The following is a 16,180-nucleotide window of genomic DNA, read 5'->3' as shown; positions in this document are numbered from 1 at the left end:
CAGAATGATGATACTGTTTGTATAAGCATCTTTAATCTATTTTAGCATGTTCTCTGCTGAATAACAGTTCTACTAGATTATAGGTAATGGAAAGCTACTAAAGATCTGTTTTTCCTTGAGAACCTGTGTACTGTAGCCCTCCAGGATCCTCTGTCCATGGGATTCTCTAGGCAAGAATACTAGAGTGGGTTGCCATGCTCTCCTCCAGGGGATCTCCTCCAGGGTGTGACCTAGGGATCACACCCATGTCTCATGCATTGCAGGGGGATTCTTTACCACTGAGCCACGAGGGAAGGTGATATTCAAACACAGATATATGCCATATAAGAAACAGAGACTATTTAACATAGCAAACAGTGAACACTACATTTACTGTGAACTTAGATGCTAAAGAAGATACTTGAACTCTCACTGGGAAGACCACACAAACATAAACCAATAAAATATAATATTAAAGTCTCAAAATACATGATCTAAACCAAAAACAAAACCAAAAATTTTATGTTAGGGTTAAGAGGCTAGAGAAGGAAATGGTCACTGGATGAGAGGCAGGTGAAAAATAAAAATAAACACATCAAGAAAAAAATATTGTTGGTAACAAATTGACTTCCAATCCTTTATCCAGTCTTTAAATGTTCAAATGTTGTCCAGTGATTGCCTATTTATTGATAATTATTATTTCAGGTATTGGGAATATAGGGAGAAATAAATATAAATTTTCAAAATTATTAGTCATTAATCCATTGTATATTCTTGCCTCCTTTGTCAAAGATAAGGTGTCCATATGTGCGTGGACTTATCTCTGGGCTTTCTATTTTGTTCCATTGATCAATATTTCTGTCTTTGTGCCAGTACCATACTGTCTTGATGATTATGGCTTTGTAGTAGAGCCTGAAGTCAGGTAGGTTGATTCCTCCAGTTCCATTCTTCTTTCTCAAGATAGCTTTGGCTATTCGAGGTTTTTTGTATTTCCATGCAAATTGTGAAATTATTTGTTCTAGCTCTGTGAAGAATACCATTGGTAGCTTGATAGGGATTGCATTGAATCTATAAGTGGCTTTGGGTAGTATACTCATTTTCACTATATTGATTCTTCCAATCCATGAACATGGTATATTTCTCCATCTATTAATGTCCTCTTTGATTTCTTTCACCAGTGTTTTATAGTTTTCTATATATAGGTCTTTAGTTTCTTTAGGTAGATATATTCCTAAGTATTTTATTCTTTCCATTGCAATGGTGAATGGAATTGTTTCCTTAATTTCTCTTTCTGTTTTCTCATTATTAGTGTATAGGAATGCAAGGGATTTCTATGTGTTGATTTTATATCCTGCAACTTTACTTTAACTGGTCAACCACTTGTAAAAGAATGAAACTAGAGCACTTTCTAACACCATATATAAAAATAAACTCAAAATGGATTAAAGATCTAAACGTAAGACCAGAAACTATAAAACTCCTAGAGGAGGACATAGGCAAAACACTCTCCTACATACATCACAGCAGGATCCTCTACGACCCACCTCCCAGAATATTGGAAATAAAAGCAAAAATAAACAAATGGGACCTAATTAAACTTAAAAGCTTCTGAACAACAAAGGAAACTATTAGCAAGGTGAAAAGACAGCCTTCAGAATGGGAGAAAATAATAGCAAATGAAGCAACAGACAAACAACTAATCTCAAAAATATACAAGCAACTCCTACAGCTCAATTCCAGAAAAATAAATGACCCAATCAAAAAATGGGCCAAAGAACTAAATAGACATTTCTCCAAAGAAGACATACAGATGGCTAACAAACACATGAAAAGATGCTCAACATCACTCATTATCAGAGAAATACAAATCAAAACCACTATGAGGTACCATTTCACGCCAGTCAGAATGGCTGCGATCCAAAAGTCTACAAGCAATAAATGCTGGAGAGGGTGTGGAGAAAAGGGAACCCTCTTACACTGTTGGTGGGAATGCAAACTAGTACAGCCACTATGGAGAACAGTGTGGAGATTCCTTAAAAAACTGGAAATAGAACTGCCTTATGATCCAGCAATCCCATTGCTGGGCATACACACTGAGGAAACCAGAAGGGAAAGAGACACGTGTACCCCAATGTTCATCGCAGCACTGTTTATAACAGCCAGGACATGGAAGCAACCTAGATGCCCATCAGCAGATGAATGGATAAGAAAGCAGTGGTACATATACACAATGGAGTATTACTCAGCCATTAAAAAGAATACATTTGAATCAGTTCTAATGAGGTGGATGAAACAGGAGCCTATTATACAGAGTGAAGTAAGCCATAAAGAAAAACACCAATACAGTATACTAACGCATATATATGGAATTTAGAAAGATGGTAACAATAACCCTGTATACGAGACAGCAAAAGAGACACTGATGTATAGAACAGTCTTATGGACTCTGTGGGAGAGGGAGAGGGTGGGAAGATTTGGGAGAATGACATTGAAACATGTATAATATCATGTATGAAACGAGTCGCCAGTCCAGGTTCAATGCACTATACTGGATGCTTGGGGCTGGTGCACTGGGACGGCCCAGAGGGATGGTAGGGGAGGGAGGAGGGAGGAGGGTTCGGGATGGGGAACACATGTATACCTGTGGCAGATTCACTTTGATATATGGCAAAACCAATACAATATTGTAAAGTTTAAAAATAAAATAAAATTTTAAAAAATTATTAGTCATTATCTAAAGTAATGCTTAATTTTTAATGTGATAAGTGCTCCTAGAGTTCTTCAAAAAATATGTATTATTTAAAATGTCCTCTTAAAAATTACCATTCCCTACAGTCCCATCCCCTTCTTATTCAGTCAAACAAAATCCTGTAATAACAATCATTTTGTCAACTTTTAAAGCCATTTCTTCTAAGTTTGGTCTTAATATTTATAAATAATCTATACTTCAATGGTTCTTATTAATTCTAGACAATCTCTGTGAACATAGATACCTACTTCTTATGTATTTTCAATATTTTTATGTTCAATTGTGTTTTCACTGCAGAGCCAAGTATTATACTATTATATGTTTCCTTCCTTGTACTTTTATTTTTCTTGTTTAAAAAAACAACATCAAAATCTGTTTGTACTTGCTCCTTTTCTATGTAACTATCTTTAATTTTTTATAAATGGTACATTGATTAAACATAAAATTGTACTAGAAATTCTCTTGCTTTAATTTAGAGCAGGCATTTTCTATATTTGATGCACTTTTTTTTATGTTGGGAGATTCTGGTTGTTCATATGGGTTGTATGAGATTCTCTTACATCCTGAAGACTATATCTTTTTCTGGTTTGTTTTCTTCCTTTGAAAAATGCACAGTCTTCTATCAGTTCCTAAGAAAAGGTCATCAGAATTAAATATTTGACATCCATGTCTGAAAATGTCTTTGCATTAATTGATAATTTGGCCAACATTTAATCCTAATTGAAATTTATTTTTCTCTAAATTTTGAAAACAATACTCCATTGATGTTAAAAATTTAAATTTCATTCTTTGACTTGTTCCTAGTAAGTAATCATTTTAATTCTTCTTATACAAGCTCTTGAGTTTTATCTTCATATGCAGGGTTTGTTAGTATTTTTTAAATGATGTATAGTTGATTCACCATATGCCTAAATGCAGCATGAAAGTGTTTTTACATAAAGTTAAGACTTTAAGTAATCCAGGGATGAGAGAGTCTTAAGAACCTAAGGGAACACCACAAAAGAGAGGGGAAAGGTTTTGGATAAATGTATATTTTAAAAGTCAATGATGCCACGTGCAAAACTGCAATGAAACACCCTCACAAAGTATTTTCCATAAAACTACAAAAAGAAAATACAAATCAATTTAAAAAGTACTTAACCTCAAAAAGATTAATGGCCAAAGAACTTGAACAGAACATTACAAAAAAAAAAAAAGAACATTACATAAGGAGAAAGAATAGCTAATAAATAGAAGGATAATATTCAACCTCATGGGTGAGATACAGCCAGTCCCTCCCATCAGGAAGCTTCCACAAGTCTCTTATCCTTATGCATCAGAGGGCAGACAGAATGGAAACCACAATTAACAGAAAACTAACCAAACTGATCACTTGGATCACAGCCTTGTTTAACTCAGTGAAACTATGAGCCGTGTCATGTAGGGCCACCCAAGATGAACAGGTTATGGTGGAGAGTTCTGACGAAATGAGGTCCACTGGAGAAAGGAATGGCAAACCACTTCAGTATTCTGCCCTTGAGAAGCCAATGAACAGTATGAAGAGGCAAAAAAATATGACACTGAAAGATGAACTCCCCAGGTCAGTAGGTGCCCAATATGCTACTGGAGAAGAGTGGAGAAATAGCTCCAGAAAGAATGAACAAGCGGAGTTAAAGCAAAAACAACACCCAGTTCTGCATGTGACTGGTTATGGAAGTAAAGGCTGATTCTGTAAAGAACAATACTGCATAGGAACCTGGAATGTTCGGTTCATGAACCAAGGTAAATTGGAAGTGGTCAAACAGGAAAAAGCAAGAGTGAACATCACCATTTTAGGAATCAGTGAACTAAAATGGACTGGAACAGGCAAATTTAATGCAGATGACCATTATATCTACTACTGTGGGCAAGAATCCTTTAGAAGAAATGGAGTAGCCCTCATCATAAAAAGAGAGTCTGAAATGCTGTACTTGGGTGCAATCTCAAAAATGACAGAATAATCTCTGTTCATTTCCAAGGGAAGCCCTTCAATATCACAGTAATTCAAGTCTATGCCCCAACCACTAATGATGAAGAAGCTGAAGTTGAAGGGTTCTATGAAGACCTACAAGAACTTCTAGAAATAAACCAAAAAAAGATGTTTTCATCAAGGGTAGTGGAATGAAAAAGTAGGAAATCAAGAGATACCTGGAGTAATAGGCAAATTTGGCCTTGGAGTACAAAACGAATCAGGGCAGAGGCTAACAGAATTTCGCCAAGAGAACACACTGGTCATAGCAAGCACCCTCTTCCAACAACACAAGAGACAACTCTACACATGGTCATCTGGACATCATCAGATGGTCAATAGTGAAATCAGATTGATTATATTCTTTGCAGTTGAAGATGGAGAAGCTCTACACAGTCAGCAAAAACAAGACTGGGAGCTGACTGTGGCTCACATCATGAATTCCTTATTGTCAAATTCAGACTTAAATTGCAGAAAGAAGAGAAAACCACTAGACCATTCAGGTATGACCTAAATCAAATCCTTTATGAGTATACAGTAGAAGCAAAAAATAGATTCAAGGAATTAGATCTGATAGAGAGTGCTTGAAGATCTATGAACAGAGGTTAGGAATACTGTATGGGAGGCAGTGATCAAAACCATCCGCAGTAAGAATGCAAAAAGGTAAAATGGTTATCTGGGGAGGCCTTACAAATAGCTGAAGAAAGAAGAGAAGCAAAAGGCAAAGGAGAAAAGGAAAGATTTACACATCTGAATGTAGAGTTCTAAAGAATAGTAAGGACAGATAAGAAAGCCTTCCTCAGTGACCAATGCAAAGAAATTGAGGAAAACAGTAGAATTAGAAAGACTAGAGATTTCTTCAAGAAAATTAGAGATACCAAGGGAACATTTATGCAAAGATGGGAACAATAAAGGACAAAAATGGTATGGACCTAACAGAAGCAAAAGATATTAAGAAAAGGTGGCAAGAATACACAGAAGAACTATACAAAAAAGATCTTAATGACCCCGATAACCATGATGGTGTGATCACTCATATACAGCCAGACATCCTGGAATGTGAAGTCAAGTGGCCTTAGGAAGTATCACTATGAACAAAGCTAGTGGAGGTGATGGAATTCCAGCTGAGCATGTTCAAATCCTAAGAGATGATGCTGTGAAAGTGCTGCACTCAATATGCCAGCAAATTTTGAAAACTCAGCAGTGGCCACAGGACTGGAAATGATCAGTTTTCAATCCAATCCCAAAGAAAGGCAATGCCAAACAATGTTCAAACTACTGCACAGTTGCACTAATCTCACATGCTAGCAAAGTAATGCTCAGGATCCTCCACACCAGGCTTCAGCAGTACATGAACTTCCAGATATTCAAGCTGGATTTAGGAAAGGCAGAGGATCAAATTGCCAACATCTTTTGTATCATAGGAAAAGCAAGAGAGTTCCAGAAAAACCTCTACTTCTGCTTTAATGACTACACCAAAGCCTTTGTGTGGATCACAACAAACTGTGGAAAATTCTTAAGTATGAATAGCAGACCACCTTAGCTACCCCCTGTATGGTTTGTTATTTTGTTTTATTTCTTGTGCTAAACTGAGGTTTTATAGTATGGACTCTTGTGTCATTTAGACTTGAAAAACTGAATTTGATCATTTCATTGCAATATGTTGGGTTTTATGCATTAAAAGTTCAAGTCTGTTGTTTTCTCTTGACATTCTTATTTGTCTTTTCTTCAGTTATAAGCTTCTTCACAATTTTATTTCTTGAATCTTCAACTGAATTTTTTCAAAAATTGGTATCATATATTTGATTTCAAAAACTCCTTTTTTCACTGATTATTCTTTTGTAATAACTATTTATTGATTTTATTGATACATATTTTCTTGGGATATCATCAGTAAATTTAAAAAAGTTTCTACCATTCCCTGCTTATCTGTATTTTATAGCTCACTTTTTGTCAGTTGGTTGGATTTGGTCATTCTCTTTCATTGATGCATTTCTCAAATGTCTGGTGATATTTCGCTGTCTATTCAAATTTATTTTTATTAATCTAGTTGTGTGATACTATTGATCTTTTTTATTGAAATTTAATTGTTTTACAATCTTATATTAGTTTCTGCTGTACATTGAAGTGAATCAACATATGCATACATATAATCCTCTCTGTCTTGGACCTCCCTCCCACCCCACAACCATCCCATCCCTCTATGTCATCACAGAACACCAAGCTGAGTTTCCAGTGCTTTGTAGCAACTTCCCCCTAGCTATCTATTTTACACATCTATTTTATATATGTGTGTGTGTGTGTGTGTGTGCATATGTGTATGTCAATACCAACTTCTCAATTTGTCCCACTCTCCCATTCATACCTTTTTGTCCATATGTCTGTTTTATACTTCTGTGTCTCTATTCCTCCCTTGGAAATATATTCATCTGTACTATTTTTCTAGGTTCCACATATATGCCTTAATATACGATATCTGTCTATTCATATTTAAATGTGAGTTCTTAAGCTGATTAGAAGCTCTATGCCAAGCATGTATTTTATACTAGATGTTCAGGCCTTATCTATGGGGACTCCCAAATAGCAGTATCTTGAGATCTAACCTCTCAGACCAATCACTTTCTCTGGAGAAAAATTCTCCTAATTTTTATGTGAGCCTGTAGTCAACATAGAGTGTAGAGAAATGAAATAGCACAACGTGGAGACTTCAAATGTGTTTAAGTCTCAGCTCTCTTGTCTCAATTCTGGAAAATCAGAACCCCATATTCTTATAATGTCTTCAGAGTAAATGAACTCATTTCTTCCTTTCCCTCCTTATAGTCACTTCTAATTTGAATTTCCTCTACTTTGTTAAGGCTTTAACTAAAACTTTTGCCTGCTGTCTTCCAAATTTGTTTCTTCATCTAATCACTATTTCTTCTTGTCTTCTTCTGCTTTTTCTTTTTTTGTTTAAACTTTGTTCTGTTCAACTGTCATTTCAGTTGAGTTTAAAAGGAAAAGTAGATAAATGTATACTGTTGTTCATTCTATTTTGTTAATAATGTCACTTCTCATGTTTTCTCACTATCTGTTTTTATCTCCTATCCTTCTTGCTGTGAAAGCCATTGATTCTATTATTTTTCCATTATCAGAGGTAAAAGTTAATTTAATGATTTCATGTATGTAGTCTTACACAGGAAATATTGAAATCAAGTAGCAATCATTAGGAAATTTAAAATACAACTATATATTAACAATTAGTTACCTTCTCAAGTTTCTATGGTGAATGTTTCTCACTTTAACAATTGAACCAAACAGTCTCTATGTCCAGAATGGTATGAACAAAAGTGCTAGAAAATATACAATTAAAAAGAAGAGAGCAAACCCCTCCATTTATGATATGGAGAAATTGTAATTAGATCACTGGAAGCCAATAAAAAATGCAGTTGCGTTATCAATGTTTTAAGACTATGGATATACATAGACAAATTTAGCTTTAACATTGTCCACTGGATTAAATACTATGAGTGAGTAATCTAGAACTTATTTCTCTGTGAAAGTCACCTACTATTTATTAAAGTTTTTGGTTGGAAATAATTTTTATTTTATCACCTTGTTTCATGTATATCTCATATGTATAATACACTTCAAAGATATTTTTAGATTTAAACTGTCCCAATTCATGATAAACATTAAAAAAATCAATAATTAAGTTATATAACATTAAAATACAAAAAACAAATATTAGAATATATACCTAGTTGAAACACTGTATTAGTAACCTGGATAATTACCTTAATTCTATCATTTATTCCTGAATATTGTGATACAAACTTGAATGTAATTCTACCTTATAAGGATAAAGCAGTACTATAAAAATATTTGTTTTAGTATAATTTAGAATGGAAAAAACTAGAGTCAAGACTATTGGTAATCAACAAAGAATTAATAAAATACAGCATATTTACAGTATATAATATTACTTGGCTATTTAAAGGAATAAAGACCAGTTCATTTGACTATATTCATATGAATGTTTCTTGAGAGAGAAAAATAGGGATTATAAGATAGAGGTGGACAAAATAGTCCACAGCTTTTATTTTTATACTTATATAAGCATAGGTGTTACAACATGTGAATTGTTATATAAGTTAAAAAAAAAAACTCAATAATACATGTCTTGTATTAACATGAACTCCCTTGGGATGGAAAAGAACAAACATTTATTTTTTTCTTCATTTTTAATTTCTATATATCAACTCCAGATAGAATTAGAAGAAAATGAATTTTTATAAATGATAGAGAACAAGAGTGAATTTGAGGTATTGGAAAAAGTCTTAGAACTTATCTAATTCTCTGTTGATATTAATAAAAACAGAATTTTAGAATAATATCTTTTGCACTGGAATAGATACAAATAGAAGACTCAGAAAGGAAAGATTCTGAAAATTGTACAATATTCCCTATAGCAAAATATTTTTATCTTGTCAGGGAATGTCTGTTTTAAAGTAAAACTTGTGAAACATAGACATAGGTCTAAAATATCAATTCTCAGAGGTAACTCCATTTCTGCTGGGAGAAATTTAGAAAATTGTGCACATATAAAGATAAAAAAGAACTTCCCTGGTGGCTCTGTGATAAAGAATACTCCTACCAATGCAGGAAACTGAACAGGAGTCACAGGTTCAATCCCTGGGTCAAGAAGAAGCTCTGGAGGAGGAAATGGCAACTCACTCCAGTATTCTTCCCTGAAAAAATACACATAGACAGAGAAGCCTGATGGGTTACAGTCCATGGGGTGTCCATAAGAATTGGACATGACTTAGTGATCAAACACACACACTGATAGAAAATTAATGCAAACCCTGGCATGGAGAGAAAATTGCTAAACGCTAATAATTTCAGAAACGTAACAGCAAACACTTTAGTTTGCAAAGGTATTTACAACAGAAATGTTAGAGTAGTAACTTTGATTTATTTTTATTTTACATTTTGCCTTTTTTATTGACAAATAGTTGATTTACTATATCACTCACCTAGAGCCAGAAATCCTGGAGTGTGAAGTTAAGTGGGCCTTAGGAAGCATCACTATGAACAAAGCTAGTGGAGAGAAAGAATTCCAGTTGAGCATTTTCAAATCCTAAGAGATGACGCTGTGAAAGTGCTGCACTCAATATGCCACCAAGTTTGGAACTCAGCAGTGGCCACAGGACTGGAAAAGGTCAGTTTTCATTCCAATCCCAAAGAAAGGCAGTGCCAAAGAGTGTTCAAACCACTGCACAGTTACACTCATTTCACATGCTATCAAGGTAATGCTCAAAATCCTTCAAGCTAGGCTTGGGAGTACATGAACTGAGAATTTCCAGATGTACAGCTGGAGATAGAAAAGGCAGAACCAGAGATCAAATTGCCAACATCCATTGGATCATAGAGGGCTTCCCTTGTGGCTCAATTGGTAAAGAATTTGCCTGCAATGTGGGAGACCCGGGTTCAATCCCTCAGTTAGGAAGATAACCTGGAGAAGGGAAAGGCTACCCACTCCAGTATTCTGGCCTGGAGAACTCCATGGACTGTATACTCTATGAGGTCAAAAAGAGCTGGACATGACTGAGCAACTAAGCACACACATTGGATCATAGAAAAAGCAAAGGGATTCCAGAAGAACATCTATTTAAGCTTCATTGACTACGCTAAAGCCCTTGACTGTGTGGATCACAACAAACTGGAAAATTCTTAAAGAGATGGGAATACCAGACCGCCTTACCTGCCTCCTGAGAAACCTGTATGCAGGTCAAGAAGCAACAGTTAGAACTGAACATGAACAATGGACTGGTTCCAAATTGGGAAAGGAGTACATTAAGGCTATCTACTATCACCCTGCTTATTTAATTATATGTAGAATATGTCATGAGAGATGCCAGGCTGGATGAAGCTCAAGCTGGAATGAAGATTGCCAGGAGAAATATCAATAACCTCAGATATGCAGATGACACCACCCTAATGGCAGAAAGCAAAGAGGAACTAAAGAGCCTCTTGATGAAAGTGAAAGTGAAGAGTGAAAAAGCTGGCTTAAACTCAACATTCAAAAAACTAAGATCATGGCATCTGGTCCCATCACTTCATGGCAAACAGATGGGGATAAAATGGAAACAGTGACAGTATTTCTTTTCTTGTACTCCAAAATTACTGCAAATTATGACTGCAGTCATGAAATTAAAAGACACTTGCTCCATGAAAGCAAAGCTATAACAAACCTAGATAGCATATTAAACAGCAGAGACATTACTTTGCCAACAAAGGACTATCTAGTCAAAGCTATGGTTTTTCCAGTAGTCATATATGGTTATGACAATTGTACCATAAAACTGAGCACCAAAGAACTAATGCTTTCTAACACTGGTGTTGGAGAAGACTCTTAGGAGTCCCTTAGACAGCAAGGAGATCAAACCAGTCAATCCTAAAGGAAATAAACCTGGATATTAGTTGGAAAGACTGATGCTGAAGTTCAGGCTCCCATATTTTGGTCATTGGAAAAGACCCTGATGCTGGGAAAGATTGAGAGCAGAAAGAGAAGGGGGCGACAGGGGATGAAATTGTATGGCATCATCGATTCAACGGATGTGAGTTTGAGCAAACTCCAGAAGACAGTGAAAGACAGGGAAATTTGGCATGCTGTAGTTCATGGGTGGAAAAGAGTTGGACTTGACTGAGCAACTGAAGAACAAAAATTAATTTACAATGTTGTTTTAGTTTCAGGTGTACAGCAAACTGATTCAGATATATATATATCAGATCAGTCGCTCAGTCATGTCTGACTCTTTGCGACCCCATGAATTGCAGCACGCCAGGCCTCCCTGTCCATCACCAACTCCTGGAGTTCACTCAGACTCACGTCCATCGAGTCAGTGATGCCATCCAGCCATCTCATCCTCTGTCGTCCCCTTCTCCTCTTGCCCCCAATCCCTCCCAGCATCAGTCTTTTCCGATGAGTCAACTCTTTGCATGAGGTGGCCGAAGTACTGGACTTTCAGCTTCAGCATCATTCCCTCCAAAGAAATCCCAGGGCTGATCTCCTTCAGAATGGACTGGTTGGATCTCCTTGCAGTCCAAGGGACTCTCAAGAGTCTTCTCCAACACCACAGTTCAAAAGCATCAATTCTTCGGTGCTCAGCTTTCTTCACAGTCCAACTCTCACATCCATACATGACCACAGAAAAAACCATAGCCTTGACTAGACGAACTTTTGTTGGCAAAGTAATGTATGTGTATGTGTATGTATATATATATATATATATATATATATATATATATATATATGTTATTTTCAGATTCTTTTCCCTTATAGGTTATTGCAAAATATTGAGTATAATTTCCTGTGCTATACTGTAGGTCCTCATTGGTTATTTGTTTTATGTATATTATTGTGTATATGTTAATCCCATACTCCTCATATATCCCTTCCCCACCTCTGTGCTTTCTCCTTTGGTATCTGTAAGTTAGTTTTCTATGTATTTGGGTTAGAGGGAGCTTTTAATAATAACTCATTGAGTAGATGCTTTATAAGTGATGAAAAGAGCAGTAGTCAAGAAAGTACATTAACTTTATGAAAGTAATTTTAAGCAAAATACCATGTAGCTTTCAGAACATGATAATAATAATTTTAACACAATGATATAATAAATGGCATGCTACATACAAGAATATAAGTTATGAGCCAAGCATTAATTACTTTCCGAAACTGGTTGACACTCCAAAGAAGATCCACAGCACTAAGAAACAAAAGTTTAGGATAAATTACAGGCTATTGTACATAGAGCATATTGAAAATGTGCTGATAATAATCATCACTGAATATTCACCACAATGGCATTTAGAAAAATTATACTATTTCAATGGCTTATCCTTAGATTCAGACATACCTAATATAACCACAATATGCCACTTAGAGGGACTATCAAATTTTCTTGAAATAAAAATAATTTTTAATATCTGAAAGACACTGAGTAACATTTACTATTTTAGCAAGTAAGATCTGTTGGTTTATTAATATCCAAAATAAGAAAATTAAGAGATTCCAAAATGCCTTAAGACTATTATCTAGGAGAAAAAAGTCATAAGTTGAAGGTAAGTAGTCATTCAGGAATTTTCCTCTTAAATTATCCTCTCCAAATTAAATAAATAAATGAATAAGAATGAATGTCTCTTTTCAAGAAAATAGCAAAGCATCTTTTTCATACTTTTAGCATCATCCTGATCATAAGTAATGATGTCAAATGCTGAAACCATTTCTTTCATTTTAGACACTTATTTAAATATGAAATACTGATTTCATTACAATGTAAGCAGGCACTATTTAAAAAATAGACAAATAATTCCATAGCTTGTCCAGTAACATGCTGTTCATCTCTATGTTCAAACTGGAAAGATATTACAAAATCTTTACATTAAAAATTATAAGATGCTTTGTAATATACCTCCTGGATAATCTAATTTAATGTCACTGTAACAGCTTTAAATAGAAAAACATTAGAAAACAATTCAAATACTGTTATTATGAATATTCTTTCTTTAAAAAGATTAATCTCCCTGATACAGTAAGATGAAATAATGTTTTGTTACTTCATGCTGCTGTAATTTCCATACAGCAAATGTATGGAAAACTTCAAAAATAATCACTGTTAGGTTTAAACAACCAAATCAAAGCCAACCATTTGATAAAATTCAATACTTTGCTTCTTTGCTATAGAGTAAAAAGCTTTAGAATCTGAACATGATTAGTCATTTCAACTCCTATTGTAGTATATGAAAACAGCAAGAAAGTTTGTTTACATGTGTTATTCTGAGGGAAGGTCATACTATGACATAATCTGATAATGTTGAAATGCAAATGCTTCATTTGGACATTATTTTAATTCATAGGAAGGTGAACTAAGTTGTCAAATATTTCCTTCTCTCTTACTCCTAAAATAACACAAAAAATGTGGTAACCAAAAACTCATTCATATTTAATCATTCCAGAAGTAACTCTATTTCAAGGGAAAATAGTTTCAGAATTCACACTGCAAAATAGATCCAAATTTATACCTGGTCCAGCATTTTTTTTTCCAACTCAGACTCTAAAGAAATAAGCAAGTAACAGTAATATTTATAACTGTGACAGCATTCCTTTTCCACCAAGTCAAATTTCTGATAAATAATTAAATACTTTCATAAGTGTAAGTCTTCATTATTTTCCCATGAATGACTCCAGTGGCCACTTGTGCACATTTTATTTAATCAGAATACTTAAAATGTCCTCTATTGCAAAGTCTCATGGGAACTAAACAAAAATAAATTTCAATTTTCAGGCCATAACACTGCCTTCCCTGAGAAAGCAACATAATAGGTAGTTTGTATGTATATGGTGGCAAATACCCTGCTAAGCAAGGACATTCTATACCATGTAAACAACAAGAAGCTAAAATGCCAGATATTCACAAGGAAGAATTATATTTTTATTATTTAAAATTTTTTTTCCTAGATAACCTACTAAAAAGTTTTCAAATTTTTCACTCTCTTGCCTGTTGGCAATCTATTTATCTTACAAACATAGTATTTTCTGTTAAGTCTTGGCGAATCTCACTTTATATTGTATTTGTCAACCTTATTCATTCCAAAGACCAATTCAGTGGAGTAAGTCTTTTGGTATGATCCATTTATTACACACACACACACACACACACAATCACCTCATAATATATAGAGGTGAGTAGTGGCAAGTATGTTTCAACTTTAAATGAGCTATATTTGAAGAAAGTCTTAACATGTTAAGTCTCGACCAGTACTGAAACTCTTTTATCTAGTTCAGTTACAAAGCAAAGAGTAAGAGACTCAAAGAGATACATCAACACTTGAGAATGTTTCTTGGCATAGGACTAATATTTATTTTTTTTTTTTTTTTTTTTTTTTTTTTTTTTTTTTTTTTTTTTTTTTTTAACCTTTTATTTTTTTTTTTTTTTTTTTTTTTTTTTATTTTTATTTTAAGTGTATCATCATTTATTTATTTATTTATTTATTTATTTATTTATTTTTTATTCTTCCAATTTTATTTTATTTTTAAACTTTACATAATTGTATTAGTTTTGCCAAATATCAAAATGAATCCACCACAGGTATACATGTGTTCCCCATCCCGAACCCTCCTCCCTCCTCCCTCCCCATACCATCCCTCTGGGCCGTCTCAGTGCACCAGCCCCAAGCATCCAGCATCGTGCATCGAACCTGGACTGGCAACTCGTTTCCTACATGATATTTTACATGTTTCATTGCCATTCTCCCAAATCTTCCCACCCTCTCCCTCTCCCACAGAGTCCATAAGACTGTTCTATACATCAGTGTCTCTTTTGCTGTCTCGTACACCGGGTTATTGTTACCATCTTTCTAAATTCCATATATATGCGTTAGTATACTGTATTTATGTTTTTCCTTCTGGCTTACTTCACTCTGTATAATAGGCTCCAGTTTCATCCACCTCATTAGAACTGATTCAAATGTATTCTTTTTAATGGCTGAGTAATACTCCATTGTGTATATGTACCACAGCTTTCTTATCCATTCATCTGCTGATGGACATCTAGGTTGCTTCCATGTCTTGGACTAATATTTATTATGATTTTGTTATTACTTGAGCAAAAAGAGTTGGTGATGGACAGGGAGGACTGGCGTGCTGCGGTTCATATGGTCACAAAGAGTCGGACACGACTGAGTGACTGAACTGAGCAGAAGATGAAGAGGATAATACTCATATAATAAGTTCATGTTCAGAAGTACAAAATTCATTCAAGCATGTTGACATCATCAAAAATCCATTTCCAAGTGCTGCTTTCTTAAAACTACTAATAATACACTTTATTTCAAAATCTTGGCTTTAAAACCAGGACTATTTAAAGAAATTTTCCTAAACATCCATGTCTCCACAGATGATCCAATTTCATTCTTTTTTTGTGGCTAAGTAGTATTCCATTGTATACATGTACCATATATTCTTTATCCATTCATCTGTTGATGGACATTTAGGTTGTTTCCATGTCCTGGCCATTGTAAATAGTGTTTCAGTGAACATTAGGGTGCATGTGATTTTTTTTGAATTACGGTTTTCTCTAGGTATATGTCCAGTAGTGGGATTGCTAGGTCACAGGGTAGTTTTATTTTTATTCTTTTAAGGAACCCCCTTATTGTTCATCATAGTGACTGCTGTTGTTCAGTCATTGAGTTGGGTCTGACTCTTTGCGACTCTATGGACTGCAACACGCCAGGCTTCTCTGTCCTTCACCATCTCCCAGAGCCTACTCAAACTCATGTCTGTTCAGTTGGTGATGCCATCCAACCATCTCATCCTCTGTTTCTTTCTCCTCCTGCCTTCAATCTTTCCCAGCATCAGGGTCTTTTCTAATGAGTCGGCTCTTTTCATCAGGTGGTCAAAGTGTTGGAGCTTCAGTATAAGTCCT

The 16,180-nt window shown here is 34.8% G+C and overlaps 1 protein-coding gene across 1 annotated transcript in view; it reads right to left on the bottom strand.

The window, feature by feature from the left end:
- Window positions 1-16,180, bottom strand: part of LRP1B (LDL receptor related protein 1B) — a 2,167,013-nt gene that overhangs the window by 481,272 nt on the left and 1,669,561 nt on the right. The gene's annotated exons all lie outside the window — the stretch shown is intronic.

Source organism: Bos indicus, chromosome 2 (genome assembly GCF_029378745.1).
Source record: "Bos indicus isolate NIAB-ARS_2022 breed Sahiwal x Tharparkar chromosome 2, NIAB-ARS_B.indTharparkar_mat_pri_1.0, whole genome shotgun sequence".
Lineage (NCBI taxonomy): Eukaryota > Metazoa > Chordata > Mammalia > Artiodactyla > Bovidae > Bos > Bos indicus.
The sequence above is the reverse complement of the archived record's forward strand: the minus strand, read 5'-3'. Positions and strand labels throughout refer to the sequence as shown.